Source organism: Heterodontus francisci, chromosome 13 (assembly GCF_036365525.1).
Source record: "Heterodontus francisci isolate sHetFra1 chromosome 13, sHetFra1.hap1, whole genome shotgun sequence".
NCBI lineage: Eukaryota > Metazoa > Chordata > Chondrichthyes > Heterodontiformes > Heterodontidae > Heterodontus > Heterodontus francisci.
In genome coordinates this window covers 61,155,472-61,183,169 of record NC_090383.1, presented here as the reverse complement: position 1 = coordinate 61,183,169, position 27,698 = coordinate 61,155,472, and positions in this window count along the sequence as shown.

Sequence of the window (27,698 nt, the reverse complement as noted above, 5' to 3'; positions counted from 1 at the left end):
TCTTTAATGCATCGGTGCAGACTCGATGGGCCGAAGGGCCTCTTCTGCACTGTATTATTCTGTGATTCTGTAATGCTTTCTTCAACACTTGAACAGTCATGATGATTTGTTCAGGGTTCCACCAGTTACCATTCACAGTACAGGAGACATCACCTGACCTCTCACTTCATCTTGTTTTGCAGCAAAAGGTGTCTGTTTTTTGTACAGTTCAGCAGTTCATTTTATTTCTCCTTGTGTGAGTGTGACAAAATGCACATGGAATTTCTACCACAAAATCCAAACTAACCTTTTGAGAATATAATCTTGAAAATTATTAATTGCAATTAAGGGAATATAACAAACTGTGTAGCACTGCAGTGTGCAGCAGTAATTTTCAATCTACAACTGGAATATAAAATTGGCATTGTGGATTGGGTGCCCATTATAGAAACTTATAGAAACCATCCCGCATAGAGTATTGAAGTATAGCTTATTCACTTTTGAATTACAACCAACTTTAGATAACGGCCAACATCCCTTCAGTCATTGAATTACTTTTTGTAGCTGTGCACAAGCTTTTAGTGGTTTGTGTACCTGGACATCCAAATCCCTTTGCTCCACCCCAGTTTCCAGTCTCCTTGCCATTAAGAATATATTTGAATTTAGCTTTCTCAGAACCAAAGTGGGTGACCTCACACTTCCCCCACTGAACTCCATCTGCCATAATTTTGTCCATTCCCTTAGTCAGTCTATGTTCCTTTGCAACTTACTGTTAAAAGCAATTTTTAAGACAGAGATCGATACGGTTTCATTCAGTAAAGATATCGAGTGATATGGAACAAAGGCAGATATATGAAGGTGAGATACAGGTCAGCCATGGTCTAATTGAAACTAATTAATTGGAACAGGCTCAAGGGATTGAATGGCCTACTTCTGTTCCTATCTTCCGACTTGCAATGTGTGGTACATTACAGGTCCAGTATACTTACTTGCCAAACCGTAGTTACAATTCACATTTTTCTTATTATTGCTAAATCTAATTAGAGGGCCGAGCCTCATAGTACAGAGCACCAATGTGGTTGAAATGATGAGATAGATGAAGAAATACTTGCTAGGTGATGCCAAGCTTCAGATTTAAAAGTATGTTGGAGAAAAGAAAAGGTCAGGGGTAGCTTGGTCTGGACTCACTACAAAGTAATACAGTAATATGTGTATTATAATTGATATAATGGGGAAAATTTTAACTTTTTGCCCTATCGGGAGCTATGGGGCAGTGTCTGGCAGGGTACAGGAAACCTGGAAGTCTAGGTTTCCCCGCATCCAATGGAATTGTGCATGACATTACTGGCAGGCTCTATGCCCAGAATTCATCCTAATTGACAGGTTTGGGGAAACGCTGAAAAAGAGGCTGCAGGACCAGGAAAGTCCAAACGCTGACACAGCTGTGGATGCGGGGGTCCAATCCGAGGGGTGGTGTCTGAGCCCAAAAGGGAGGGAAGTGGGATGATCATGGGTGTGGGGTGGATCCCATCCCAGGTTATTAGATGGGGGGGGGGGGGGGGGTGGTGGTCAGAGGCTGGAGGGATAAGAAGCTAAGGGTGTGGAGGAAGAAATTGGAGGCCTCAGTGAGGGGGTGGAGGTGTGAGGAATCAGAGATGTCAAGTGGAGGATTAAGATGCCACATGGGGGGTATCGGAGGTCAGAGGCTTCTGGAGGTGGGCAGGATCAGAGGAATTGCGGGAAGGTGGAAGCGCTGGGATGGGGGTGGGGGGTTATCCGATCACGAGGGATTAGCGACTTAGGTATGCTGGACCCAGCAGGCAAGTGGAAAGGCACTTACTTTCTGGATCCAACAGTTCTTGCTTTCCTGTAGCTTGCAGGTTTCTCAAAGCTCGGGAAACCCGGCCACCCAGAGATAAATAGAAAATGATGATTTATAATGAGATACACAGCCTCATCAAATTGTCAACCAGCCTCCTGCTAGTGGACTGTCTGGCCATCCCTGCTCCCCCACTGTTAAAACCAAAAGTGGGTGGGATTCAGATATTTAGCACTTTAACCTCCTACCTGATCCAAACCCGCCCATTTTTGTGGGGTTATAAGTCACCCCAGCATCTTAATGCCAAAGAGGCGATTAGTTGCTTTGTTGCTGTAACTGATATTGTTACAAAAGTGCCTCTGTGTTTTGTTAAATATATTTTTTGAGGATTCATTTTTGAAAGATTGAAGAAATGTTAAGCTTTGGGGTTTTGAAAGGGGGTCATGTAAAGGCCACTTGACTTTGAAAAACAGTCCCTGGAAATGTTTTTTAAAAGGGGCACTGAGAAGTCTTGTGAGGAAAACAAGCTTTTGCAGGAAACCACCTGACTTCCAGCAACAACAACAAGCCTCTGCAGGAAACCACCTGAGTTCCAGCTCAATAAACAACAGAGAACTTTGGACACCTGGGCCGAAATCATCTTCTGTCACCGCCGAGATCGGTGGTGCGTGAAGGATGTGGCGCCCGGCCTGCGCCAGCTGCATGTTGGTGCGCCGCCACAATCATCCCCCATTGACCTCCATCTGCTATAATTTTGTCAATGGACAGGGCGGCCCGCTGCCCCCCCCCCTGCCCAATCACGTGGATGGGGCGGCCCTTCCATTACTGGCAATGGCATCAGCTGCCTGCGTGCAGTTGCTGACACAATTTTGAAAGAGCTTGGAGCCCTTAGGGAATTTTTAACAAAAACAGTTTTGAAAAAAAATAAAAGTGGTATTCTTGGACCTCTCCAACCCTCCCCCCAATAACCACAACATTAAATGCTTTCCCTCTCTACCCCAAAACACTTACATTTTCCAACTGACCTTTCCCCCTCTCAAAGTGCATAAACTATCATCTTTACCCCTTCCCACCATCCCCCCCACCTTTGAAAGCCCTTTATCACTGCTCCCCACCCCCCCACCCCGCCCCGTACAGGAAAAATTACCTGCTCTCCCCTCCCAACCAGTTTGACACCTCGATTCCCCAGACAGGGATCAGAAGGCGCGGGAGTGCAATTAAGTCAGGTATTTAAATTTATTTAAATATGTAAATGCCGGCCCCATTACCAAGCAGTGGGGGTGCCGCCACGAGGCCTCTCTGCCTCTGTGAATATCAGGCCAGGCCCTCAAAGCGTCGACACTGGGGTCGGGCCTCCTCCGGAACGATCTACAGTCCTTCCCTGTCATGGATCCCGGGGGTGCAGGGGGTGGGGGAACTAAATTCAGCCCCTGGAGAAGTTCTTTACAAAAAAATGACAGGTCGAGATTGATGGAGGTCAAAAGATTGACCTGTTGTTGGTTTCACATTTGAATTGTTTTGAGTTAGGATTGAACTGTATGAAAAGGGAGAGATCTTCCAAGGAGAGAAGAGAACTTGCAAGGAGAGAAGAGAATTCCCAAGGATGGAGAGAAGATTGCACCCCAGCTTTCTAGCACCTCTCTAAAAGACTCTGAGAAGTCAACTCATCTTGTCTCCTGCTAAATTAATTCTCAACGCCACCTGAAAAGAACTGTTCTTAAAGATCCCAATGACCCGCCTACATGTGCTCAGAGGCCAGACTGTAAGCCAGTTTTGGAACACAACATATCTCATCTGCTGTTTCTTCAAGAATGAGCAAGTATTCAACCAAAGTGTTGTTTTTGTCTGTAATAGAGCTCTAAAAACAAAAATCCCTTTATTTTTCCAGGTAACCAGTGTATGTGTGTGTGTGAGTGCGAGGGGCTAAGGTAAAAACGGAACTTTAATCTTTCAATCTGTGTGTTTATGCTTTTCTTCATTACTGGTTAAGACTTGTTCAATAATAAACTGATGATTTTGTTGTTTATTAAAGAATCCTGGTTGGTGTGTTTTATTCTGGGATAAAAATAGAGTCTATTTTACCTATTGGTAAGTGGGAAAAATTTTAAATAGACTCGTGCAGAAGTGGAATGAGAATAAACAGTGCACTGCTCGCACCTTGGTTGTAACAATATATACTTTTAAAAAAAAAGTCTTTTGGAAATAACAGCTACTTCTGAAATTAAGTGTACAATAATAAAGTCTTGTGTAATATAGATTTTCCAAAGTGAGTATATATTGATTAGCTAGTTCAGTGTGTATATTATGTAAATGAGTACAAAGTAAATGATGCATGAATTTGTACATTGTATTATTACTAGGAATATGTACATTCCATTACTGACAAGTGAATCTGACTTTAGGTTAGATATTACCAATAATTCATCAAAAGTTTTACATATTTGTGTCATTTTCCATCAAAATTTAACATATTTATCCAGGAGCCTTGTTAATCCATCAGTATCTACCTTTGGTAGAACAGCTGATTTATTTATTCACTACTGTGATACATCATGTAAAAAGAATGTTTATGGTGTTTGCGCAGTGGACCAGTAATTAAATCAGAGCCAAGCATTTACATTTTACATGCCCATAATCATACTTGGAAAATCAATTTAAACGTCTATGTTGATGGACATTTCTGTTAGGAAAGGCAAAACTGTAAACACAGTTCAGGGACCTGCCAATTCACGGATAGTCAAGTTGGATTCTGTTGTATAATTTATTTTTCAAAATATGGTTATTTCTATACAAAAAGGTAATTTTTCTTTTTGTACTCATCAATTGACCTTTTTTCTACTTTTTTTTGTCTGTATCAAGTACTCCCAAGACAGAAACCATACAATATTAAAGCTGCCTCTGCTTTATTCTAACAATGCAACTGAACCCCAGGGATTGGCACACTAACTTCACTGAGAGAGCTTGCCAGTTTAATTAAATTAGTGCAGCATTATGGCCAGTTTTTTGATGTTAGACTCAATCATAAGAGGAACTGGGCTGCAACAATCCAAATTCATTTCACTTAGGGCAGCAGAATTATACTGTCAATCAGTCTGTGCTGAATTCAAACTTAAGTCCGAGAGGTAAAGAGACTGTGGGCTGGATCTTGTTCTCTTCCTGGCGCGGGTTTCGTGGCTGGGATTGGGGGTGGGAGGGCGCCGGGAATCGGAGCGTCAGCAGCTGCCATGGAACCCGACGCTAGGTTTGCCGGTTTCAATCTTACTGGGGTGGTGAAGCTCCATGGTGGCACCTCCACCACTATGATGGGGCCTGACTTTAAATATGATAAGTACCTTTCTACATGCATTTGAATGTAATTCACCACGATCCTACCAGCAGTTTCCAATCTTGAGCTCGACGTGCGGCACTCATCTGCCTTCACTTTCCAGTCCTTGAACAGCTGGTGCTACCAAGGCAAGAATCCTCGGTACCTGCAAAAGTTGGCAAGTAATGCTTTACTGTCCTCCGTTTTTGTTGTGAACCAGGACACAGTAAATGTAAATTACCAGAAGTGACGGGGGGTTGGAACTCTGCATTTGGTCTATCTTGAGAGGGAGGTGGGTGGGGAAGGGGTCAACTGTGCATTGGCCTATTGTAAAGGGGGGGAGGGGTCAACTTTGCAAGTGGATAAACTGTTTGGGGGTGGGACAACTGGGAAATTGTATAGGTTGTTGTTGTTGGTGGTCCAGTGCAAGCAACTCAAATTATGTAACGATGGTCAGGCTGGCTTGCATTTATTTAAAGTTTGTGCAGGCAATGTCATGCCATACCATAGAGCTCATACTGGAACACTGCTGAAGCAGGAATTAACACAACTCTCATCCCAGATAGGTGTAATTGACCTTTTGAAGGGACCCAAAATTACCAGGAGATTAGTGATGGCGATGATCCACCCTGTTTTAGAGTCATAGAGAGATACAGCACCGAAACAGGCCCTTCAGCCCACCGAGTCCTGTGCTGACCAACAACCACCCATTTATACTAACCCTACATTAATCCCATATTCCCTACCACATTCCCACCATTCTCCTACCTACACTAGGGGCAAATTACAATGGCCAATTTGCCTATCAAGCTGCAAGTCTTTGGCTGTGGGAGGAAACCGGAGCACCTGGCGGAAACCAACGCGGTCACAGGGAAAACTTGCAAACTCCACACAGGCAGTACCCAGAACTGAACCTGGGTTGCTGGAGCTGTGAGGCTGCGGTGCTAACCACTGCGCCACTCCTCCTGGATCCCCTTGCCATGTTGAGACATCTCCACCAGAGGTGCAGGACTGTCTTCAGGCATTTCGGCTGCTGGAGCTGGAATCACTGGTTGAGGGGCTGAGGAGCCGGAGTCCACACTCGAATCACCCTGAGGAGAGACCCCAGATGAGGAGCACAGCCTCTCCTCCTCTCTCTCAAGGCTCATTGGAATCTCCCTGCTCTCCGGTGAAGGACCAGGGGAGGGAACAATCTCCATGTTCCTGGTCCTTCTCTCGCCCAGCCACTGCTGAATTGACGTCATGTCTGAGGCAGGTCATGGTGCATATGTGGAATGTGGCTCTCCATGAAGGTCGCCAACCTATCGATGGATGAAGCCATGCGCTCATCTGCCTGGGACATGGTAGCAGTCATGGCATGGATGGACTCCCCCATCGTTCGCTCAAGGCTATGTATGGCCTCTGGCATCTCTGCCAGATGTTGCCTTACTTCTCCCTGCAACTCCAGCATGCCCTGTGCTGCCGACACCAGAGCCTCATCAGCCTGGGGCTCAGCATGGGCCTGGACACCCACAGTCCTCTGACTGTCAGAGGGTTCAGCTGTGTCTGCCTTGGCCATCTGCTTGGGCACATGTGTGGTGCTGTCAGCAGTTTGTGACCCTGAATCTAATGCGATAGGATACCCACCGAGGTGAGAGTATCTGTGCTGATGAAAGGTGCAGGAGTGTCATGGGATGGTGCATCCTCTAAGTGTTGCTCGTCCTCAGAGGTGCTCATTCTTTCCTTGGTCTCTGGTGGCATTGCCAACTGTTGCCCTGCAAGGTACAATGTGAAGAACAGACATTTAGGTGTTACGGTACACATGTCACAATGGTGACAGCATGGCATCTGCATATCAGATGTAATTTCAAATCATCCTGTGTTTGGCAATAATCACTATCTTCAACTCGGACCCCGAGCACCAAGTCAGATATGACATGTGCTCCTTGGTTCCCGGCTAACTCCAGCACCTCCTCCCTGGTCTGTGACAGAGGCCTCAGGTCGGGCACTCCACCTCCGGTCCTGGATGCCTCACTACCTCTCCTGAAAGAGCAAGGATGCAGATATCAAACATTGCCAAATGTCAACATTGACACCTGGGGGATACTTTGTCTGGCACAGGGACTCACCCTGTCATGGGTCTGACATGCTCTGAGCTACTAATGAAGGAGACTTGATTATATATGCAGCCAGTCATGTGCCATCAACCCTCCCTGACATCCCTGTCTCTGAAATGGCAGTGACTTCCATGTGGCATACCATGTGGAGACAACCAGATCACACTGAGCAATTTGGAAACGTGCCACTTACCTTTGCTGAACACAGGAGGTCATTGACCCTTTTCCGACACTGGACCAGTCTTGTCGGCTGACCCCACGGCTACTAACCTCCTTTGCGATCTCTGTCCAGGCTTGCTTGGACAGGCAGGAGGACCTCTTCTTGCCATCTCTGGGGGAAAAGGACTTCCCGCCTTTCCCGTGCAACCTGGAGGAGAATAAGCAGGGGGGGCATCACGTGGGGCCACTCTTGCTCGGAGCTCTGCCATGACCAGAGGGCTGCCCAGTCGTGCCGCTTGCTGACTGTTAGATTTCTGGAACACTCCTGAAATGTTGCTCCAAGAAGTTTCACTTCAGGGAGAGATTGAATGTAATGCTGGCAGCCTTTTAAAGATGGCGGCAACACCTGTTCCTGCATCAGGTGACACCATTCACAGTATTGCCAATGCCGCCCCCGCCACATGATTGGGCGGAGACGGTCACCATCACTATATTAAGTGGCTGCCCGCTGCTTAATCGTGGCGTGCGGCCGCGTGTGTCACTGTGGGATGGCCACCATGTTCCACATCCCTCAGCGGGACTACAAAATCCAGCCCTGTGTTCTGACAGTTTTCCATCCAGACCCAGATGATTATATTTTTAAACATCTTCAAAGATTGGGTCCTCAAAACTGTTCAAGTTATTGTGAATGTTAGGATAAATTTGATTGTCATGCCGTTTGGAGGAATACCTATTTGAATTTACCGCAAGCCTATGTGAACTTGTTTCTGTTTGGCAAACAGTCTGTTTGACAAGAGTAGATCTTTAATTCTGAGTGTTATCCAACTGTGTCAACTATTAATTTACTGAGATTTGCCAAACTAAGGGTATGGTAATAAATGGTAAGAGGATGCAAAAATGTACAAATGTATAGTGCCAAGCTCACGAGAAGTGCAGTGATGAAAATACAGAACCTAAGCTACAAGAGAAGGGGCAGTACTAGGCCTAATACTAGGGAATGAAGCTGGACAAGTGGTAGAAGTGTCAGTGGGGGAGCATTTCGGTGGCTAGTGACCATAACTCTAAGATTTCAGGTAGTACCATTGTGGTACCATTATTCAAGAAGGGTAGCAGGGATAGACCTGGTAATTACAGGCCAGTGAGTCTAACACCAGTGGTTGGGAAACTATTGGAAAAAATTCTGAGGGACAGGGTTGATCTCCACTTGGAGAGGCAGGGATTAATCAAGGATAGTCAGCGCGGCTTTGTCAGGGGGAGATCATGTCTAACTAACTTGATTGAATTTTTCGAGGAGGTGACTAGATGTGTAGATGAGGGTAAAGCAGTTGATGTAGTCTACATGGACTTCAGTAAGGCTTTTGATAAGGTCCCACATGGGAGATTGGTTAAGAACGTAAGAGCCCGTGGGATCCAGGGCAATTTGGCAAATTGGATCCAAAATTGGCTTAGTGGCAGGAAACAGAGGGTAATGGTCGAGGATTGTTTTTGTGAGTGGAAGCCTGTGACCAGTGGTGTACCACAGGGATTGGTGCTGGGACTTTTGCCATTTGTAGTGTACATTAATGATTTAGACATGAATATAGGAGCTATGATAAGTAAGTTCGCAGATGACACAAAAATTGGTGATGTCGTAAATAGTGAAGAGGAAAGCCTTAGATTACAGGACAATATAGATGGGCTGGTAAGGTGGGCGGAGCAGTGGCAATTGGAATTTAATCCTGAGAAGTGTGAGGTGATGTATTTTGGGAGGAATAACAAGAAATGGGAATATACAATGGATGGTAGGACCCTAGGAAGTACAGAAGGTCAGAGGGACCCTGGTGTACTTGTCCATAGATCACTGAAGGCAGCAGCAGAGGTAGATAAGGTGGTTAGGAAGGCATAGAGGATACTTGCCTTTATTAGCTAAGGCATAGAATATAAGAGCAGGGAGGTTATGATGGAGCTGTATAAAACGCTGGTTAGGCCACAGCTGGAGTACTGTGTACAGTTCTGGGCACCACACGATAAGAAGGATGTGATTGCACTGGAGAAGGTGCAGAGGAGATTCACCAGGATGTTGCCTGGGCTGGAGCATTTCAGCCATGAAGAAAGACTGAAAAGGCTAGGGTTGTTTTCCTTCGGGCGGAGAAGGCTGAGGGGGAACCTGATTGAGGTATACAAAATTATGAGGGGCATTGATAGGTTAGATAGGAAGAAACTTTTTCTCTTAGCGGAGGGATCAATAACCAGGGGGCATAGATTTAAGGTAAGGGGAAGGAAGATTAGAGGGGATTTGAGGAAAAGATTTTTCACCCAGAGGGTGGTTGGAATCTGGAACACACTGCCTGAAGGGGTGGTAGAGGCAGGCACCCTCACAACATTTAAGAAGTATTTAGATGAGCACTTGAAACGTCATAGCATACAAGGCTACGGGCCAAGTGGAAAATGGGATTAGATGGCCGGCTTGATGGCCGGCACAGACATGATGGGCCGAAGGGCCTGTTTCTGTGCTGTATAACTCTACGACTGTATAAACTGAAGAGTTATAAAAATTGACTTTTGCTTTAAAAAAGTGGACAAAGTGCTGCAAAATGGCTGCTGAAGGTCAGACGACCTGGCTCTGTATATTTACACTGTCTTACTGCCTGTTAAAAACAAAAGGATATATTACAAGCTAAGAGGTGTCAATTACATCCATCCTGAACCCAACAAGAGACATTCCTGAATTGCATGTGTTCTTCTGAAACAATGAAGGTGTAAAGGAGCCACACTGTGGTCCATTGTTGGGGTTACCACAGGGAGGGGCCCTGTATCTCCTAACAGAGGGAACATGTGAGAGATTTTGACCTTAAAAAGTAGTTCTCTGGAGAGAGACGGGAGAGATCACAACAACATCCCAAACAGCCTGTCCAGCCAAGAGCTGTGAGAGATCCAGCAAAAACCAAAGAAGGATCTCTGCTGCAAATTCTACTCTTCAACAACATGGTGCAGCAGAGAACTGAAAGTGACCACCGCCTCCAGACTGAAGTCTCAACTACCAGGAAAGTACAAACATCCAGGCCTGCAACTTTAAAAGAGAAACCATCCTCCAAGAAGATTCAACTGTTTTACCGCGAACCCCAAACACCTACCTCACTTTAAACCACTTACCCTTTTCTTCTCTATCTATTCTTGTTTGTGTGTGTGAGTGGGTGAATGCATGCATGGTGCAGTGGCGACCATTACAGGGTTGAATATTGTTCAATAAATAGTTAATCTTCTGTTTTAAACCAGAAGAAAACCTGTCACAGTCTGTTTATTTGGCAAATAAAGCACAAGGGGTTAAAACCTGAGGAAACAAAAACATATTGTGATCAGTTGGGAGGTGAACAGTGGGTACCACCCACACCCCTTATCACCTGGCCGTAACAATAGTCATCAAACTGATAATGCTACAACTAACCCCTCCCTATTGTAATAGCCTACAAGGTATGATCTGCAGCAGAATATAATTGTTTCAGAAGGGGAATCCCAGTCTGGAAGTGGTAGGGGGTTGGGCGGGGTGTGGGGGGCGGGGGGGGAAGGAGGCCCAGGCCGGGAGAGTGTCCATTCCTGCTTTTCTTCACTGAAAAGGAAATGCAAAAAAAAAATTAATGACTGTCTTTGCTGGGCCTATTCTGGCCCTGGCTGCTGTACCTGGAAGCATCCCCTCTCAGGCCTCAGGTTAAAATGGCAGAAATGACATCATCGAGGTTCAATCTGCATATATAAAGAGGATTCTGCCAGACACACGTGGGCAAAATTGCCACATGCAATTTAAAATTGCAGTCAACCAGACTGGGATGAGAAAGGAGTGGGTAAGTCCCCCACTCTATTGTAATAGTTAAAATTGAAGCGTCTCATTCCATATAACTAAAGACAGAAAAATAAAAACCACCTCGGTGAGAGTTCACTATGATTTATTCATGACTTTTGAAGTGAATTACACAGTGGGCACCATGTTTTAAACTGGCAATAGCAGAGGTGTTTTCAGTTAAGTAGTATATTTTTAAAAGATATTGGGGGCAATTTTAACTTTGAGCGATAGTGTAAAGTGGGTGACATCGAATTAGGTGCCATTATACATTCCTCCTGATTTTGCCTCCATTGACTTCAATGCAAAGGAAAATCAGGCAGCAGGTACAATGGTGACCAATTCAATGTTCCTTGTATTAAACTATTGCCCAAAGTTAAAATTATCCTCATTGGGCAAAATCAACTCTGTAACATATATGAAGATGCACAAGGGAAGCTAGCAATGACCCTTTATGACTTTCCTTCCTTTCTTGGGAAAGGTGCATTATTGCTCATTGGTGTCTACCTACTGCCACAGGTAAAATTAGGAGCTCATAGTGCAGAGAATCATGATACAAAACTGCTTTTCACTAGTACTGTAAAAGAAAATTGAGGTAGATTGCATAACATTTATTAGAAAAAAAAACATGCAGGCTTCATTAAATAACTCCATCCAACACACCATGAGCATTAACAGGAACTATGTTCAATTGTATCCTGTCATCAATACTAAACAGAGTGGCATTTCTACAGGTAAGAAGCATTAAGTTGTCTTCAGAATACTGCATCACTAATGGCTATTATTTCACAATGAAACAGTAATGGATTTGTTTTTTCTAGATATATGCTACTACTCCTATAAAGCATAATAGTGTTATTCTCGTTTTGTCCAGGTTTCTCCTGAACAAATTGCCCTGCGCTTTGATTAAAGACCTCTGCATTTAATCAACAGCGAAGGCATTTACTGCTTCGTATTCTTCAGACAAATGGTGGGTATCACTAGGACATAAAGAAGGTTTTATGTCACTGTCAAAAATTGATATTACAGATTTTCTCTTCACGGTGCTTGTAACATGCTCTCCTTGATGTCATTCCACAAGGATCAGAAGCTAAGCTGAACACCAGTTAGTCACCGGAAATTTATAATTTGAAGAAGCAAAAATTATATGTGTATGTATAAAAGTAAAGGGGCATTAAAAAGAAAGGTATGTTATGTTTCTAATAATGTGTAATCTGTGTGATATATGACATCATACAAATCACATAACTGTGGTGGTGTTTTAAAGCCCTGATTACCTACTCAATACACAGAATTAAACATGAGTTGCTGATCCTTTCTGTGAATGAAAACAAAAGTAAAACAACTGATTTAAATCCATTTTTGGTCTATAGCTCTGTGTCACATAACGGAAGAGATTCTTTTGCTATGTAAGTGTCTTGCAATCCATATATAATTACATTTAAATGAGATATTAGCATTTTGTGCTTACTATTTGTTAGTTGTGAAGTTCGTTCACCAGTGTAGTGCTTGTAACAAAATCAAGCAACCTTATTGACCTGATGTCACAAATATGTTCAGAAATTGTGCCATGTTCTTTTCTTTTTTTTTATTTTGGCATTTTGTGGCGTCCTGCTGCTTTTATTACATTCATGACACTTTTGTTAATAAATCATTGCAAAGTTAATGAAAATTGCATTCAGGCATATCCAAAATAATTGTGTCTTTTGTCATGCTAATAAATTGAAGGATGCTGATCCAATGGGTGAATGCCTGCCCATTATCATGAAGTTTTTGTTGTGTGCCTGTTGCACCAATACTTTTCAGTATAGCTGCCCATTTTGGGTGAAAATTTTCAGCTATTTCCTTGTTAGTATTTGAAATTTTATACACTGGAATGAAGATATAAAAATCAGCATAAGCCTGACATTTACAGAATCTAGCAACGTATCGCTTCTCAGACAATATTCAGTAGTTATCTCCCAATATCTACTTTGGCTTGTTATTCATTATTTGTCTCTTCTTGTGAAGTGCCTTGGTATGTTTTCCTCCATTAAAGGCACTATATAAATGGAAGTTGTTCTTATTGTTGTAGTACAGTTGACAGAATTGCAACAAATTGCTGCTTTACAGCATTCACTCCACACTGTTCACCTTAATCTCTAACTATAAGAGTTTTTGTACAAAATCTACATCAAGCACCCAAGCTAGTTATTTTGCAAAAAGATGACTCATATTATTTAATTGAAATTTGTTTTAGTAATGTAAACTGTATGCATTATGTACACCGTTTATTTCATTGCTAATGAAAAAACTGTTTTGTAGTCTCTCCTCTTAACCATTTAACCTATATTCAGTAACTATACAAACCCATTGTGACTTGTCCATTTAGGTTACATAGCAAATTACAGTACAAACGATAGGAGGATAGGATATATTAACTACTATGCAGTCCAGCATTTTTGTTGCAGTAACTTGCAAGAACCTGATGCAATATTGAACAGCTGGATTTCATAACACGGAATGTATATATGTATACTATTCTGGGGTTGACAATCATGTCTGTAAATACGACACAAAAAGCACTGATTATTTTCAAAGGATAATGTTGTCGTAGATGGCACTGACAAATCTATTACGGTATTGATTAATCACTGGCTGTGGCTTTATTGATGTATAGACAAATGTATACCACAGACCTGTTTAAAACAGTGTAATTAACTTCTTTGGTATCATTCCTATCTAATACACTACCAAATTATTTAAGCTGACAGCTTCAAAGTTTTCAATTTAAATTTGTAGTTTATTTGGAATTGTACAGGACCTCGGTTGCGTTGGGTTATCAAACAAATTTAGGACTTGTGTGTATGGTGAATGATTCTTCTTCATGAAATTAAATCTGTTCTGTTGAAGGGACCCAAGTTGTCCAGCATTTCTTTCTTGATTTTTAAGAACTTGCATGCTTCTATGACATCAAAAGATCCCCAATATAATTAGGAACTTAGAATACCTGCAACAAGTGAAACGTATTATAATCATACTTGAATGCACGGGAAGCCCTGCCCCCAACTACAAAAACATGAAACTTTTGTCAATGTAACAAGTTGGATTTTTACTTTTGTGTTTGTTTTATAAATGTCCATTTCTGCAAACCATTAATAAATAAAGCGTGAGCTAATCTGTCACAACAGGTAATTTAAAAATATTAATTTTGTCTTTGATGGGTTAATCCTGCTAAGTACTTTTTAATAACTAAATTGGATTTCTTGGGCAGCATAGCTGAATTATCCTATATCCTTCAAAAAGTCAGATATAGGTCCAATGGAAAAAAATACACAGGATATACTGTACCTGATTTTTAGTCATGTTATGAATATATTACAGCTTCTCAGGCTGAAAAACCTTTATCTTCACATTGTGTTTTGTAATTTGTAGTTTCACATTTAGGAGAATGTAATAGTCAGGATAAGTGTTAATTGCAAGGTCCTTTGACATTTTTTTAAAGAAAAGAACATTTTCTTCAACTGACATTTTCTATGCAGTTCAATTACAGGTAATTTGTTCAAGTCATTTTCTGCCTTTTTTACATCTAAGTGCAGCGGGGATACAAACTACAGTACAAAAAATTTTACTAGTATGACACAGAATTTTACAGCGCAGTATGACTGAATGTGAAGATGCAAATTATAAAACAAAATGTAAAGGTTTTTCAAACCTGCGAAGTTATAACATGTTTATCACATGACTAAAAATCAGGTATAGCGTGTTAAAAACTGCATCTCCTAACCCAGATATATATTTATCAACTGAATAAATAAAATGCTATGTTTTACTAAGTATGGTAATGGTGCAATTAGAACCGGTGAGAAAATCCATTTAGTAGTTTTTTTCAACGATAGCTGATTACACAAATCAAAGTGCAACCAGTGTTGATGACAATGAAAACACGAGGGCTGATCTTCCCCTCATGTTCCTCTCTGGGAACAATTAGTGAGGAGTACACTGGAGGTGCAGTCTGTGGGGAACGAAAGCTGAGTACCTGAACTTGCTCACTGACCTTATTTTTGAATTCACCAGGTGCACTATTGCTTCACCAATTGAAAGAAGTCTAGGTACTTCTGGAGCCTTCGAAGGAGTCAGGCCTTTAAAGGGGCAGGCACAATGGAATTCCCACAAAAGGGATATAAAGGTATGTGAATTTTCTAGTGCATTAAATAGTTGATATTAAAAGTGTCAGCTATAGAGGAGTTTTGGGGAGTCCTGAAATTAATTATTGACACTCAAAAGTAGTTGTTTTAATTTCTGTAATCTTCTGCTTTCGTGAAATGGGATGTCCCTTGTTGATGTATGCATGCAAACATTGAGGGGTCAACAGCAGTAATCAAAGCAGAAGCCTGGGATCTCCAGCAGTCTGTCCTGGAAGATGTTGGTGAAATGGCAGCACTGTGGCAAGATGTGCACATGCTTCTTTAAATAAATAACGGTAGTGTTCATTGTAATTTCAGTCCTTTTGAATATGAAGGAACACGAAAAACAAAAGTGGATTTGAAAAAATCCTGTTGGGGTTTGCAACATGGTAGTTTCATTATAAGATTTTTTTTATTAATATTTGGTTTGTTTGAAAGGATTTTTATTCAGAGAGTTGTAGTGGTGTTTGGAAAGGAAGTGGTACAGATCCAGTTAGTAGTCAGGGACAGGAGGATGTCATTGCGAGTCATGCAGGTAAGGGGATCCCAGGCGTAGTTCTGGAGGATCCTTATCAAACAGCTATGAGGTTCTTGCTGCCTGTATGGATGAGGGCAAAGTCTCCAGGGCGGCTGAGCAAAATGTCTATGGAACCATGGTATAGGAGGCCAGTTAAGTAAGGAGAGTGAAAAGGAATGTGGAAGTGATGGGGTCAGTATAGCCAGGGGATAGGTACTGTTCTCTGCAGCTGCAACTGGGATTTCCATAAGTTGTGTTGCCTGTCTGGTGCCAGGTTTAAAGACATTTCCTTATGGCTGGAGAAGAACTTGGAGTTGGATGGGAGGATCCACTTGTCGTGGCACACTAGGCAGACAGCACTGGGAAAACCAAATCCCTAGCAAGGGCGGATCCGATGTCAGCGCCATTAAACGTGGTGACCACGAGGCAGAGAAAAAAAAGAAAAAAAAGGCTGTAAATACTTGATAATCCATGTGAAAGGAGTGAAGAGATGATTTAAATAATGCTGCAAAGCTGCATTCAAGAAATAAATACCTTGTCGAGCAGAGAGATTTCCCAGGGAAAGACAGTGACCATATTGTGAGGCTGAGCAGCGCAGGAAAATGTCCAATACTGAAGGGAACATTTGAAACAGAAACTAAACCATCTAGAATGCTTAGAAAGGCCATGGATCTTATATTTGCACTACCAGAGAGGTTTAGACTCATGGAAGGGCCAAATCAAACTCAAAACTGGTCACTTTGGAGAAAAAGATTTTTGAGTTTCAGAATTGCTTCAAAATTAGACAACAAGTCTGAAGCAGAACAAGTCAAAACATTACTTTATTCCATAGGAGCAATAGCAGATGATGTTGTTGCAAGACAAAGAATTAATGAGGCATCAGATGAAATTGAAGAAGTGTTCAATGCCTTTGATAATTATTTCAACCTGAGGAGCAAAATGATTCAAGACAGGGCCAAATTCAACAGAAGGGTCCAGAAACAAGGTGAACCAGTAGATGCTTTTACTAATGACCTTGACAGGCTTGTTGAAGGATGCGAATATGGAGACCTAAAAGCAGAATTAACACAAGACCACATTGTAGTAGGCATTGCTGATGAATCCCGATCAAATTTATTGCAGTTTAAGGAAGACCTCACGCTCGGCAAAGCAATACAGCTGGTGAGACAAGCAGAGGTCCGTAAGCAGAACAGAGCAATCATGTGAGGTGAAGACAAACCTTGGTTCAGGAAACCTCCAGTGACCATTCAGTTACTTAAGCATAAGACTCTGAAAGAAGGACCAGAAAAGGAGGTGCACTTGGGAGGGAAAGTGCAAGACGCCATTAAACGCTGCCAGCACTGTGGTGCCAAAGATTCCCACAGGCACGAATAGTGTCCTACAAACAAAGCAGAATGCTTTCATTGCAAGAAAGTTGGCCATTTTGGGAAGATGTGCCAAAGTAAAACCTCTACTTTCACAGGTTCTAAAGGAAAAGTCTTAATGCATGGAGCTATTAATGAAGTTGAACAATATCCATCAGAAGAGAAATCAGAAAACTTCCTTGGTGAGGTCAATAACCCTAATCATGCAACTGGATTGAAGATATATATGCCAACAGACATATAACCAACTTTAAACTAGACACTGGAGCAAGTGTAACAGTTTTATCAGACAACGAACCATTGTAATCAACGCAGTGCCTGCAACCAACAGAAACTCAGTTACACGTCAAGCAGGGATTGAACTGAAAATCAAGGGAAAGCTATAGGCAACACTTCAGTACAAGGGAAAGCAGATATTGGAAACACGGTATGTTCTACAGAATCAAGAATTTGCTCTTTTCAACAGAAGATCTTGTGTAGATCTTAATCTTACCAGGAAAGTAGAAGAAGTTAAGCAGCAAGAATCCAGGAGTCACTTCCAAAAAGACTTTCCAAAATTATTTACTGGTCTAGGAAAAATTAAGACCTGAAAGGGTGATGGAGGCAGGTTCAATCGAGGCATGCAAAAGGAAATTAGACAGTTATATGAAAAGGAAGAATGTGCAGTATTACAGGGAGAAGGCGGGGGAATGGCACTACATGAAATGTTCATTAGGAGAACCAGTGCAGACATGATGGGCCAGTTGGCTTCCTTCTGCGCTGTAACAGTTCTGTGATATAGTATTACTTTGCGAAAAGATGCTAAACCAATATGTCTTTTCAAGCCTAGAAAGATACCACAACTACTAATGAAGCAACCCCAATGTAGATTAGCACTATTAGAACTGTTGGTGGGAAGGAAGCTCTGAACACAACTTCCCATCCTACCCAAGAAAGTACTTCTAGGGCTAGAAGTCCAGGGTTATCAGAGAGTTCAAGTCTTATCGAAAAAAAACAAGCTTATAACTATAGCAGGAGATATTGTACCAGGATTTAATTGAATGGCGGAGTCATCTCGAAGTGCCAAATGGCCTACTCCTGCTCCTATTTCTTATGTTCTTAACTACAGTGTGGTCAATTCTCCACCTGCCACAGATATGTTCATTTCATTCTTTAGAGATTCCAATCACACCACCGGCTAAGCATCCTCCAACATTTCCTGCTCTAGAGTTTCCATGATTTATTTCTTTGCCCAAGCCATCTCCCTTCTCATGAACCACAAGTGTACATTCAGTAATGGATCTTTTGCCTGATAAATGGAGCAGATTATCCTTCATATCAAAGATGACCACACCATTTCCATTGGCCTCCACATTGCTAAGATCGCTGGCATGTCTTTCTTGAGGGAGACCCTTGATCCTCCAAGAACTAGCCCTTCACAGAAGAGGGATCAACAGCAATAACAACTTGCATTTATATAGCACCTTTAATATGGTAAAACATTCCAAGATGCATCACAGGAGAGTTATCAGACAAAATTTCACATTGAATCACATAAAGAGATATTAAGACAGCTGACCAATTGCTTGGTCAAAGAGGAATGTCTTAAAGGAAGTGAAAGAGGTAGAGCGAAGGAGAAGTTTAGGATGGGAATTCCAAAATCTGTAGCCTAGACATCTGAATGAATGGCCTCCAAGAATTAAATCGAGAAGTGCAGGAGGCCAGAATTGGAGGAATGCAAATTTCTTGGAGGGTTGTAGGACTGGAGGAGGTTACAGAAATAGGGCTGAGGTCATGGAGAAATTTGAACACAAGGATGAGAATTTTGAATTTGAGCCATTTCTGGACCGGAAGCCAATGTAGGTCAGCGAGCTGAAGGGTGATAGGTGAATAGTACTTGGTGCAAGTTAGGATAGAGCTATTACTGCGTTAAGTTCCCAAATTTCTCAAGCATTTGTATGGTCCCCTTGGGGTAGGCTAGGGGGCATGGAGTAAGGATGCATTGGAGCCCTCCACCTTTTGGAGTGTTCTGTTCCCTGGTCATTCATCTCAGCCTCTGTCTTTCTCTTTCTCCTGCTTTTTCAGGTAAGAGGGTTCCAAATATTACACCTATTCTTTTTATCAGGAGAAGGTTGCCGAATAAATTAAACAGCATCCCTCAATACTAGGAATATAGCTACCTTTACAGACAATTCTAGATGCTGCAAAATGAATTGGAAAGCCATTTACTAATGTTTTAGCAGTTGCTTGAGACTAACAAACTGTTCTTTCAACATGGCAAGCACCCAAATACCAGTACAGAAAACAATAGCACCAGGATTTTATGGGGGTGTACTTTGCACCTGATCTGCATAAGGAACTATTAGAGGAAATCTGTGTGCAAAGATCTATGATGTTCGTCTGGAAGTAATTTAATTTGCTGTGCCTTCTTTAGGTATAGTCATTGATAAATACCAAAAAAGCCATTGAGGATATTCATGAGCAGTGCTAGTCAGGCACAGTGGAAGCAAAGGCTTGGCAGTGATTTTTTTTTCCCTTCTGCATTTGGACTGGTCATATTATGTAACAATTGTATATACCAAATGGAAAGTATTTTTTCTGTGTTCTGCATTTTGTTGAGCGTGTAAGATCTCTGTCCTGAGTTTAAATCTGGTCTATAGCCATAGGTAAAAGGCCCTTATTGCAATAGTGGTTAAAGTATCATTTTTGGTGCTGGAAATCTAACAAATAGTGCACAGAAAGAATGTAAATGACATGGATTCTTGTGAATTAGATCACATTTAGTAATCAGCTTCATCAATAAGTTACCGCTCCTGCAAGTATTTTAGTCAGTTTTAGATTTTGCAGCTTTTGATCCATCATGCATCTTTCCTAATAAAAATGAGCCTGCCACTTTAGAACATGATTTTTATTATATTGCAACAAAATAAAGCATTTTAATTTAGGATGGATTCTTTCTTGTTGATCGCAACACTCGCACAGTTAAATTAGTTACTGTTTCTGCAAGCTGCAGAAAATGTACATTATGATCTGGTATGCCATGTGCTTTGATATGAGTAAATTGATTTCTGACATTGCCCTTGGATGGTGATCTGTCTCATAGATTAATCAAAATATTTTGTACTGATCAATGGATCAAGCCTTTCTATTCAAATACAATCATCCTGTGATCCTGTTTATAGTATGTTTCCTTGGCAACTGTATTTGTATGGTCAAGTGCTGGTTTGAATTCTGTGAATATTTGACCACTGTTACAGTTTTAATGTTCTTTCATTGAGAGTCTTCAGAAGAATTTGGAGCTGTACTCGGCCCCTATTACACAAAGCTCACTATAGTCAGACGATCCATAAAAATCAAAATTAGTCATGTAATAAATAAACAACTGCATTTTAAAGCAAAGCTCAATGTTGCGAGTTGTCACAGATGAGTCTTTATTGTTTTTGACATTTCATTTGTCCAAAAGCAAAATACTGCGGATGTTGCAAATCTGAAATAAAAACAGAAAATATTGGAAATATTCAGCAGGTCAGGCAGCATTTTTGGAGAAACGTTTCAGGTCTGTGCCCTTCCTTAATAAGTTTGTGATTGCTATGAATATACTGCTTATATTCAGTATTGTTTATTTACCTGTTGCAAAAGGCCTGTTGTTTCTTAGCCTGAGCTGTATTCTGATAGGCCATAACAGCATATGATGGGCTAAATATTACAGGCCCCCTGCCCAAGACAGGTTTGGAGGCAGGGCATGCATAGAATTGCGACGAGACACGGAGGGGCAGAGGGCTCATCGCCTTCCTGTTACATTGAAATTTAGTCGGTAGCGGGATAGGCCGACGAAGTCTTCCTGCCCAGAAGCCAATTGAGGCCCTTCAGTGGTATAATACCAACCACTTGAGGGCCTTTTCCTGCCTCCGCTGGGATTTAACCAGCAGCAGGGGAGCCCTTGCCATGCAGTGATGTCGCCCAGTAAAACAAAGCGACCTCCCTGCAGGCTTGTTGGGGGTGGGGGGCCTCCTCTATCTGTAGCTCATTGAGGCCCTGGCTGGGAAAACCACCACATAGGTTAATCCCCCTCCCCCTGCATTATATGCCCACCCTCCTCCTGCCCCTCGCAGGAGCCTGCCGGCTGGCCCCAGTGACACCGCCTCACTCATTTTGGGTCTGGGCTCCAGTGCTTGGCCTGGGTCCAAGGTCTCTTGCAGTGCTGGAAGTGGCCGCCGCTCTCAGTGGCGCTGCTGATACTACTGAGCTGCCAGCCCTGTGATTGGCTAGCAGCTCTTGGAAGTGAGATCCCATCTTTAAAGGGATGGAGATCCCTGCGCCGGGCACTTATGTGCCTAAGTGGCATTAGATCGCACTGGGGGGGGAGTGGGGGAGGAATTCCGAAAGGCCGAGGTGGAAATCCCCCAGCTTCTCAGCCTGGCGTCAGAAGCCCCACCAGTGCCACAAAATTCAGCTCGGTCTAGCAAATTAGAATAGAGTGATGAGGGTTATCTGTTTGACCACTAGTTCTTGCTACATTTATCTATGTATTGTGCTGGTAAAGGATGCTGAACCCGAAGAAATACCTAATATATAAACTCCAAAACAGATCAGTAATATAGGACTCTACCACTTGACTATTATTTTTAATATGTTAATGATCAAGGGAGAGAAATCAGTCTCATAGCACCTGTTTCTTAGGTGCTACATGGCCTGCTGAGGCTCGAAAATGGGGTCCGAGATGCATGTGCACATTTCCAATCGGAAGCACGCTGGATGCCATTCTGGTAAAGAAGTTTGCACATTTAACAACTTCCAGCCGCATGCAGAACAGGCAGATTATAGTTCCAATTAGTGTGCAACGCTGACTTGACGCCAGTGCTGCTATTTTCGAACTCCATGCTCCAGTATGACTTAACCTCGCACTGCTGAACACGCATTAAGCAAAATGAAGAAACCCCGGCTGGTGCTCATTTAAAAGCTTGTGCTGAAACAAGTTGCTTCCAGCCATGGGTGGCCTGGTTGGGCTTTCTCTGGGATTTGAGCATGACTGGGAAAATGAAAGGAGACCATGCAGAGCAGGAGAAGCTGCTGAAGGAAGGAGGAGAAGGGCCCTTAGCAGGAGATCATATCCACCAAGGGTCTTTCGGGAGCAATTTTCTTACCTCATCTTCATTGAGGACCAATGCCTGAGACAACTTCACTTCACAGAAGAGGTTGTGACTGAAATGTGCCAACTGCTGCAGCCACAACTACAATCTCAAATGTAAGAACATAAGAACTAGGAGCAGGAGTAGGCAATTCAGCCCCTCGAGCCTGTTCCGCCATTCAATACAATCATGGCTGATCTCATCTCTGCCTCAACTCCACTTTCCTGCCCATTCTCAATAATCCTTCAAACCATTACTAATTAAAAATCTGTCTATCTCCTCCTTAAATTTACTCAATGTCCTGGCATCCACCGCACTCTGAGGTAGTGAATTCCACAGACTCATGACCCTTTGAGTGAAGTAATTTCTCTTCATCTCTGTTTTAATTCTGCTACCCCTTATTCTAAAACTAAAAATATAAGGAGCATCTTCCTGTTTTCAGTACACTGCTGCATAGGGAAGTCACTGAGGTTCTCTATACACAGGGACAACTTCATTCCATTCCCTCTTGCCACAGACAAGCAGGCAGAGTGAGCACAAGGGTTTACACAGATTGTAGGCTTCCCCATGGTGCAGAGTGAAACTAATTGCATGCATATTGCTTTGTGTGGGCCAATTGTGAACACACCCATTTTCATGAGCCACAAGGGATTCCACACTCCCAATTTGCAGCTCGTGTGTGACCACAAGCAGCTCATTATGCAGGTGAATAACCATTATCCTGGCAGCAGTCAATTTCTTCATTCTGCAGCAACTGTCTGTGCCCCTTGTGTGACCCACTATGGCAAGTCAAAGTCTGGCTACAAGGCGACAAGGTTTATCTACTCATGACGGGCCTCTTGACTCCAGTCAGGAATTCATGTACATGTGTAAAGCAGACCTACAATCAGTGTTATGCTGTCACAAGGAACATTATAGAGAACACCACTAGCATCCTCTAGCAATGCTTTCATTGGCTGGACTGCTCTGGAGGAGGCCTGCAGTGTTCAGCTGAGTGGGTACCAAATTTGTGGTAGTATCCTGCATATTGCACAACCTGGCCTTAATGAGGGAACAGCCCTTGCCACCACCTATCAGGTGAGAAGCTGAGAAGCAGGAGCACAAAGAAGAGGAGGAGGATGAGGAGAAGGAGGAGGAGGAGGAATTGGAGGAAGTGCAACAGGAGTGAATGAACAGAAAGAGAAAAGGAGGCTACAACATAGATACCCTCTTTCTGCCTGGGCTCTACGGAATCAAATAATTGATGAGCAATACCAGTAACCTCAACCACATCTCCCCATTCACCACCAGTCCCACAGTCCTTACCTTTCCGCTATCACTGACCATAATATAATTATCTTTGAACAACACAAAAATAAAAAACCCAGAAAATGTACATTCTAATTCAATTTTATAAATTCAATCATGACATAATGCTTACAAAATTAAACTAAATAACCTTTGTGCATTCCCTTAGTGCCTATCTTATGTGTGCATTTGCCTATCCTGGTCCTTCTACAATGTGCTTTCCCAGTGGCTGCAGCATGGCTGCTGACCTTCAATTGAGGAGACTGCAGATGGCCTTCCATAGTGACCTCGAACAGCTCGGGGCTTAGAAGGGCTGGCTTCAGACTGCACCATCTGTACTGCAGAACTAGTGTCCAACCTCAACCCCTGGCAAGCTAGCACCTTGGCATCCTTTTCCCCTACCCTGAATCCTCCACACCTGTTCCCATTGTCTCACCATGTGCAGATCCCTCCTCTATTCTAGCCTCTAACATATGCACAGTGTCAGTATGTAAGCTGGTCGCTGCAACTGTGAGATCAAGTAACCATGTCTGTTCATCTTCACTGTCTTCTTCCTCTTCTGACTGGGAAGGTGCTAGTTCTTGGGTATCTGAAATTAAAAAAAAGAACAAGGATTGGCTTGTGATGAGGGGAGAAGGGAAAGTAAGACGAGTGTGCTTAAACCATCTGCATCTTGTGATTCAGAAGAGATTGTGTGATGAGGGAGACGTGGGATGAGAGAGGAAGAGTAGGTTAGCAGATATCCACATCATTGATCCCTCTAGCACTGCAAGTTGCCTCTGTGATTCCCTTTCCAGTGATGGCCAGCACAATCTTCAGCATGGGGGTTGGAAAATGCACGCATGTTTGTCCTCCTCCAGTTCTTTCCTACTGCCTGCTGTTATGTGCCACCTTCTCCTACAAGAAAGAGGAAACTGTGTCAGTGAGTGTCCTGCAATATGTTTGGGTGCTGTAGTTGAATAGCTGCTGATGTGCGTGAGCTGTGAGTTGTGGTTGTGAGGATTGAAAGTGCGAAGTGTGTCAGGGTGAGGTAAAACATCTGAATGTTAGGGTTGAGTCCTGATTGATAAAGATTTTTGGTATGTGGGTGATGGAGTGCAGTGAATTGAGCAGCGGATGAGGCTATTGGTATAGTTGATAGGATATGACATTTGAAGATGAACTCACTCACTTTGACAGCTTGGGCAGTATTCTATTAGCGCCCCCTACATCGTGGCGGCATGCTTTGAACTCGGCGGTCTTCTGACATGGAAGTGCCGCCGCTGAGACCCCGCGATATTTTGCGCGTGGGCTCATTTAAATGGAGGGGGCAGAGCGGCCGCCCCCGATGACATAGAGGGGGCGGCCGCACTGTCCCCGGCAATGGCGTCCGGTGACATTTTGAAAGGGCTTCAAGTCCTTTGAAAAATTTAAATTTTTAAAGACATATGACTTTTCATCTGCCTATAAAAAATAATTAGAAGATGGAGGCCCTTTCCCAACAATCCCAATGGTTTTTTTTATTGCCCTATATTCAGACAACTTATTTTATTCCCACTCCAAACTTCCCCCCCCCACCTTCTCACATTTGCCCTCCAACCCCTTCTCACCATCCCCACAGCCAATATAAAGTATTTTCCCCGCTGTCCTCCCCCTCCCACCCTGATAATTTTACTTCTCCCCCTCTCCCCACTCATGCCTCGCTTCAGAACTCAGAGTTCCGAAGATGGGCGAGGTGCTGCTGGCGGCTGTAAAATCAGTGTGGGATGCCTACCTGGATCAGGTAAGTTAATTTGAATTTTGTTTCAATTAATTTAAATATGTAAATGAAGGCCCTGCCACCAAGCAGCGGGGTGGCGGGGGCGCGCCGAGGTCTTGCGCCGCTGGTAAAATGTGGCAGGGTCTTCTCGGCATCGGGGGTCATGGCATGCCTCTCCCGCAAGAATTTTACGGGCCCCCCTGCCACAACCCCCAACCTCAAGGGGCTGGTAAAATACAGTACTGGGCTAATGGGAAGATTCTTGGTAGTGTAGATGAGCAGAGAGATCTTGGTGTCCAGGTACATAAAATTGATCCAAGTGTCACTACGTGCTGAGGTTCTATCTGTCCCCGGTGTTGCGAAGGATGGGCCTGGTCACATTGCCGCGGAACGCTCCGTGCAGTTGGGCGGCGCCGTACCACCTATCCTTCGTGGAGCAGTTTCTGCGGAAAAACACCTTTGACCACCGGTCCATCAGGCAGTGGTCTGCACGGAATGTCCTCAAGGCCCTACGGGAAAAGGAAACGGTGGATCCTGTCGGATGGTTCCCCGAGCAGACCGTCAAAGTCATTTGGCGGAATGCCTCATCACCAGAACTTTCAAACAAGCACCAAGACGTAGCTTGGCTGGTGGTGAGAAGGGCCCTCCCCGTCAGATCCTTCATGCACACCCGAAGTCTCGCCCCCTCCGCACAGTGCCCCCGCGTTGGCTGTGGTGGGGAAGAGACGGTCGCCCACCTCCTCCTGGAATGTGCCTTTGCAAAGCAGGTGTGGAAAGAGATGCAGTGGTTTTTGTCAAGGTTCATCCCAAGCAGCTCTGTAACACAGGAGTCTGTGCTCTGCGGGCTGTTCCCAGGGACGCACACCGAGACAAACATCAACTGCTGCTGGAGGACTATCAATTCGGTGAAAGACACCCTTTGGTCTGCCCGAAACTTGCTGGTCTTCCAGCGCAAAGAGTTGTCTACCACCGAATGTTGCAGACTGGCACATTCCAAGGTCCAGGACTACGTGCTGAGGGACGCACTAAAGCTTGGGGCAGCCGCAGCAAAGGCTCAATGGGGAAAGACCACAGTGTAAGGTTCCCCCACCAAGCTGGACTGAGGGGCTGGATCAATGGGAAACCCCTCGAACTGTATCGTTAATATTCTCAATTGCTGTAAATGTAAAACTGTAATTGACATGACAATTGTGAAACGGAAGGGTTGGGAAGAAACTCATGACATTATTGAAAGAAACTGATCTCTTTTGCAATGTTTGTATTTTTTCGTGCTGTTTGGAAACTGTTTGGCAATGTAATTTTTACAGATTTTTATGAATAAAGTATATTTTGGAAATAAAAAAAAATAAATCCCTGAAAGTTGCTATCCAGGTTAATAGGGCTGTTAAGAAGGCATATGGTGTGTTAGCTTTTATTAGTAGGGGGATCGAGTTTCGGAGCCACGAGGTCATGCTGCAGCTGTACAAAACTCTGGTGAGACTGCACCTGGAGTATTGCGTGCAGTTCTGGTCACCGCATTATAGGAAGAATGTGGAAGCTTTGGAAAGGGTGCAGAGGAGATTTACTAGGATGTTGCCTGGTATGGAGGGAAGGTCTTACGAGGAAAGGCTGAGGGACTTGAGGTTGTTTTCGTTGGAGAGAAGGAGGAGGAGAGGTGACTTAATAGAGACATATAAGATAATCAGAGAGTTAGATAGGGTGGATAGTGAGAGTCTTTTTCCTCGGATGGTGATGGCAAACACGAGGGGACATAGCTTTAAGTTGAGGGGTGATAGAGATAGGACAGATGTCAGAGGTAGTTTCTTTACGCAGAGAGTAGTAGGGGCGTGGAACGCCCTGCCTGCAACAGTAGTAGACTCGCCAACTTTAAGGGCATTTAAGTGGTCATTGGATAGACATATGGATGAAAATGGAATAGTGTCGGTCAGATGGTTTCACAGGTCGGCGCAACATCAAGGGCCGAAGGGCCTGTACTGCGCTGTTATGTTCTATGTGTCAGATCATTAAACCTCTTCCTCCACTGTATCCATGTTTGAGGAGAAACCACTCCTGGCTTTGACCTCTTGCACTACTTGTTCCCACTGTCTCCTGAACATCTGTGTGAAGGGTCTGCTGCCCACTTGCAGTAACAGGACATCTGCCATAACAGGGCATCTCTTCTTCTTTCCACTTCTTCCACCAAGACAGTGCATGGTCTGAAAACCTTAGTTCCCTCACTCTCGCATATTTAGCCACTGCTCAAAGTATCACAACCCAGCTTGCCGTTTGATAACAACTACCACCATTTTCTTGCAACCACACACACCTCCCCTTTAAGGGGTGCAAGCTTTCTTTAAGTAGTAATAGC